Below are 6,000 nucleotides of genomic sequence, written 5' to 3' on the forward strand. Positions count from 1 at the left end.
CTTATTTCACTTCGCATAGTGACTTCTAGTTCAGGCCATATTGTTGAGAATGACAGGACTCATATCAGATAGAGCAAATTTAAAATAAGAAAATATAAAAAGAAGCAACAAGCCGGGCGTTGGTGGTGCATGCCTTTAATCCCAGCACTCGGGAGGCAGAGGCAGGCAGATCTCTGTGAGTTTGAGGCCAGCCTGGTCTACAAGAGCTAGGTACAGGACAGCCTCAAAAGCCACAGAGAACCCTGTCTTGAAAAACCAAAAAAGAAGCAACAAATGTCATTATAAATTATTGAAAGATCAATTCATTGGGAAAGAATAACAATTATAAAGATATATAACCTCAGTATGTGTCCAAACAAATATTAGATGTAAAAGGCAAGAGAGATTTGAATACAATAATAGTTGAGGACTTGAGTATCCTACTTTCTTCAGTGGATAGATCATTTAGACAAAATCAATGAAGAAATATCTTGAGCCATACTACAGAAAAACATGAGTAGAACAGATATTTACAGAACATTTCATTCAACAGCAACACTGCATATTTCTTTTCATCATTACAATTAAAATCTCTTTTTTTCATTTTCTGATAGTGGCTACTAAAGGTGTTTAATCTTGACTGTATTTTTTTAAATGCTTACTTTTTAAAAATATTACTTACTTGATTATTTGCTCCCAGATTGCACACAGCTCTCAGTCTTCCCATGTCCACCCTGTTCCCCATCCCATGACCCCCCCCAAAAAAAGTCCATTTTGTGTTGTCTATATATTCACTGGAGCAGGGGCAAACCTAGTGGCTACTCCCCCAAAGGAGGATGAGTCTTTTTCCACCTACATCTGTGCCAGAATCCATTGAGCTGAGGAGAGCTGTGTAACTGCCACCAAGGGGCAGGCCAGTTCTCCCTCAGTGGGCAATGTGGTGATATCTTGCTTGTACAAATAAAGCCTGTCTAGGGGTCAGAGAACAGAGCTTGCCACTAGCTAACCATAAAGGTCTGGAGGTCTGTACAGACAGACAGGAAGTGAGGTAGCAGGGCAGAAACAGGATATAAGCAGGGAGTAACAGGAAAATGATCACTTGTCTGCTGAGACACTAAGGAGGTAAGGTGTAGCAGTGGCTTTCTACTTCTCTCTGATCTCTCAGCATTTTCTTCTATATCTGACTCTAGGTTTTTATTATCTAGAGCAATCAAGGAGTCCATTTACATTTTGGTGCCCAAAGTGGGGCATGAATCCACCACCCTGAGATTAAGAGTCTCATGCTTTGGTGGTAACATGGACTGTAGACATCAACACATATCAGGACCACTGACCCACTCATGGTCCTCAGCAGCTGCATAGACCATAAGCCTCAACATGGTCTCAGTTGGTTACACACACCACTCACATCAGTATGGCTCCCTGAAGCAGCAAAGCCCGAAGATATCAATGAGGCATCAGGCAGTGGCACAGCACATATACATCCACATGGATCTCAGGCTTCATCATGGTCTGGGGCAGCAGCATGGACCATAGACATCAACTGCCCTCCAGGGGTAGGTATCGAGGAACATGGTAGTCCTTTGAGGAGGTCCAATCCAGAAAATGAACCTTTCTTTATCTCAGGCATCCCTATGACGACCTCTGTCTTTCCTGCTCATTAGCTCAGCTCTTAGATATCACAAAATCAGCTTCTTTGAGAGTGGTTAATGCAGAAACTCAAAACCTGTCAAGGTGCTGAGAATAAGTGTTTGTAGAGCTATCAACCACAAATGGCACATCTATAACAAATACTCTACCCCAAGGCTAGGTGAAACTGTTGGCCACCTTTCTCTGTCATCAGACTAAGGAAATGTCAGAATCAAGGTTGGGAAGAACCAGGGTGACAGTGTCTCCTTGGCATGACACAACTGATGTACTCATGAGTTCACAACAACCATGGTTGCCTGCCCAAGATCAGACAAGTCCTTCTGCTTCACTGCCTCAGTGCAGAGGACCATGGAGTTGGCTTGGCCTAGCTGCCTTAAAAGGCATGCATCCAAAGGTTTTTCAGGTTAGAGTCCATAGCTCCGGGAACACAATTTGCTTTCCAGTTCCTGAAGGACCAAGGCACTCCCTCAGGCAGTGAAGCATCCAGACTGCTTTGTGTTTTCCTGTATGTTCCCTTAGAAGTCAAGGAAGCAAGCTTGACAAGACAATTGGCCTTCGCCATTAATCTTATGTACCCTCTACGGCTTGCAGACTTCATTGTATCCTGACAACTACAATTGTATTGATGCTAGCAATTGCCAGTGTCTGATAAAGTTATAAAACATCTGATTGCTTTCAATAAAATTGTCATAGTCCAACTTTTGCTGTAGCTCCTCCATCCTAAGCGCCATTTTATTCCTTATAACCACATCAGGTGACCTTGACCGGGTTAGTAACAGCAGGCACTTACACCTCAAACTTCTAATAAATCTTTCCTTCACTTCTCCCCAACATCCTTATCCAAGCACCGGTGAAGGATTTCCTTTCCTCCGTGCATCTGATAGTCATACAATAAAAACAGGGATGCACTTTCACTGCCTTTTAGACAGGCTCAATGAAGAACTGTGACTGCACATAAGTATCCCCATTCAGCTGGAAGAAGTCAGATTGTTTATCAACCCAATTCCATAATAGCAGTTTATGGTTACCACTTCAGAAGGAAATACTGAGAATGAAAGATAGAAACTGATTAGGCAGTTTATGGTTAAAAAAGACCCTAAAAGAGAAGTAATCTGTTTTACCCCTAGGCTAAAAGCCAGAGATGTTCTGGGCCTCTTGGCATCCTTGTCCTTCCTTGGCAGAGATGCCAGCAAAGTTTAGGGCCTCTGAGATTTCATATGATTTCTAAATGATTCTGGAGTATCTTAGTAACTGTTCTATTGCTGTGAAGAGACACCATGACCACAGCAACTCTTTTTAATTTTTTAAAAAAATTTAAATTAAAGACATTCTTAATTTATGTACCAATCCAAGTTCCCTCCCTTCTTCCCATTCCCTCAACCATCTCTTCATCCCACCTCTCATCCATTCCTCAGAGAGGGTGAGGTCTCCCATGGGGAATCTTCAAAGTCTTGTCACATCATTTGAAGCAGTACCAAGACCCTCCCCCCTGTATCTAGGCTGATCAAGCTATCTCCATGTGGAATGGGCTCCAAGTGGATACTAGAAATAGAGCAAAGGATAACCAGCCTACAATCTACAACCCCAGAGAATCTAGGAAACAGGAGAACCCTAAGCGAGACATATATGGACCTCCCCAGAATGGGAAAGGGACAAGATCCCCTGAGAGGGGCCAGGGAGGGCGGAGAGAGAGGAGGCAGGAGGAGAACATGAGGGATCAGGAAGGTTGAGTTGGGGGAAGAACAGAGGAGAGCAATGAAAGAGATACCTTAATAGAGGGATGTCCCGCGCCCGGTCTGTATTCCTTGCCAGCAAGAAATACACGCAGGACACTCGGATCCTTCTGCAGACAAGCTTTAATGCATTAGACTGAATAGAGACTGAGCAGAGACTGAGCAGAGACATTGAACCAAGAAAACCATCCCTATATAAAAGGCTGACCAGCCGCCTGGGACGTATTACCCTATGAATGGCTTCAGCTCCTCAGGCTAAAATGAGCCACGGGATAGGCAGAGATCAAAGGAATGGAGATTACCCAGCGCCTGTGAAGTAATTCACACCTTGGTGTCTTCAGGCAACATTATAATGCAGGAACCGGCTTCCTACAGAGGGAGCCATTATGGGTTTAACAAGAAACCTGGCACTAGGGAAACATCCAGAGATCCACAAGGATGACTCCAACTAACCATCTAAGCAACAGTGGAGAAGCTACCTTAAATGCCCTCCCCTGATAATGAGATTGATGACTACCTTATATACCATCCTAGAGTCTTCTGGAAGCAGAAGCAGACACCCACAGCTAAACACTGAGCTGATCTCCCAGAATCCAGTTGTAGAGAGGAAGTAATGATAAGCAAAGGGGTCAAGATCATGCTAGGGAAACCCACAGAAATAGCTGACCTGAACAAGGGGGAAATCATGGACCCCAGACTGACAGCTGGGAAACCAACATAGGACCAAACCAGGCCCCCTGAACGTGGGTGTCAGTTAAGAGGCCTGGGCAGTCTATGGGAGCTCTGGTGGTGGAACCAGTATTTGTCCCTAGTGCATGAATTGGCTTTTTGGACCACAGCAAGTCTTATAAAGGAAAGCATTTAATTGGGGCCTGTTTACAGTTTCAGAGGTTAGTCCTTTGTCAACATGGCAGGTAGTGTGGCAGCAGGCATGGAGCTGAAGTGGTAGCTGAGAATCTTATAGCCTGATCCACAGGTTAGCAGGCAGAAAGAAAAAGAAAAGGAGGAGAGACAGAGACACTGGGCCTGGTTTGGCTTTTGAAACCTCAGAGCCCAACCCCAGATTCAAGCTTCCTCCAACAAGGCCACACTGCTTAATTCCTGGTGGCTCATCAACTGGGGACTATTTATATGAGCCTATAAGGGCCACTGTCATTCAAACTACCACATAGAGTGACCTTTTCCTAAGGGAACACTTGTGGTCAAGGAAATAGAACTTTTGGCCTGGCTAGAAACCAAACATCACAGTTTATGCCAGCATCAATGGAATGATTTCTTCCTCACCTCTCTCTTCCTCTGGGCAGTTGCTGAGACTTCCATGCTTTGTTTTGATTTGCAGTTAAGTGAAAAATTTTCCTTTTCCCTTTTAAATATCTTTCTTTTTAAATTTTATTTCCAACCAATTCCCCAATTCCTCCCCAGGGACAGTGAGGCCCTCTACCAGGGACCTTCAGAGTCCTTCGTATCATTTGGGGCAGGGCCTAGGCTCTCTGTGCTGTATCTGGGCTGCAATAGTATCCCTCCATAGGGAATGGGCTCCCAAAGTCCATTTGTGCTCTAGGGTTAAAGACTGGCTCCACTGTTAGAGGTCCCATAGGCTGTCTTGGCCTCCTAGCTGGCACCTATATTCAGAGGGCTTGGTTCAGTCCAATGGTGTTTCCCCAGCTTTATGACTAGGGTCTCTGTGCTCTTACTAGGTCAGGTCAACTGTTTCTGCAGCACCGTCTTGGCTCCTTGGCTCATCCCTCCTCCCTCTCCACAACTGGATCCCAGTAGTATGTGCTTAGCTATGGGTGCCTGTTTCTGCTTTGAACAGCTACTGGATGAAGGCTCTAGGAATGGTAACCAAGGTAGTCACCAATCTCATTATAGGGGAAGGGCATCAATGGCATTTTCTTCACTACTGCTTGGATTCTTAGTTGGGGTTATCCATGTGGACCCCCTAACATTTCCCCTGTGCCAGACCTCTCTTCATACCTGTACTGTCTCCCTCTATCAAGGCATCTCCTTTCTTGCCCTCCTCTATTCTTCCCCTGTCTCAGTCCCCTTGTTCTCCTCCCCCTCCCCTTCTTCTCTTCCCCTTCCTCCCCCCCTTCTCCCACTTTGTTCAGGGGTTCTTGTCCCCCTCCCCTTCTTCGAGGAACTATGCAATCTTACATTCATACAATAAGGACATATGTTCAACTATGTTAAATATATTTTCAATTGAAATAGAAATACACCACTTGAGCTGGGTGTTGGTGGCTCACACCTTTAATCCCAGCACTTGGGAGGCAGAGGCAGGTGGATGTCTGTGAGTTTGAGGTCAGCCTGGTCTACAGAGTGAGTTCCAGGACAGACTCCAAAATAATACAGAGAAACCCTGTCTCAAAAAACAAAAAAATAAAAGTAAGAACAGTAAGGAAAAGAAAGAAAGAAAGAAAGAAAGAAAGAAAGAAAGAAAGAAAGAAAGAAAGAAAGAAAGAAAGACACAACTTGCCCCACTTCCTCCCACCAGGCCCTGAAAGCTACTGTCCCTCAAACCCCCATGTCCCTTCTCCACTCTCAAGCTGATAGCCATATATACATACAAACAAAAATGGACCTAGCTGGTTGTATTTATATCTGTATCAGTTCAAGTATAACCAAAGAAGGGTTT

Source organism: Cricetulus griseus, chromosome X (assembly GCF_003668045.3).
Source record: "Cricetulus griseus strain 17A/GY chromosome X, alternate assembly CriGri-PICRH-1.0, whole genome shotgun sequence".
NCBI classification, from domain to species: Eukaryota; Metazoa; Chordata; class Mammalia; order Rodentia; family Cricetidae; genus Cricetulus; species Cricetulus griseus.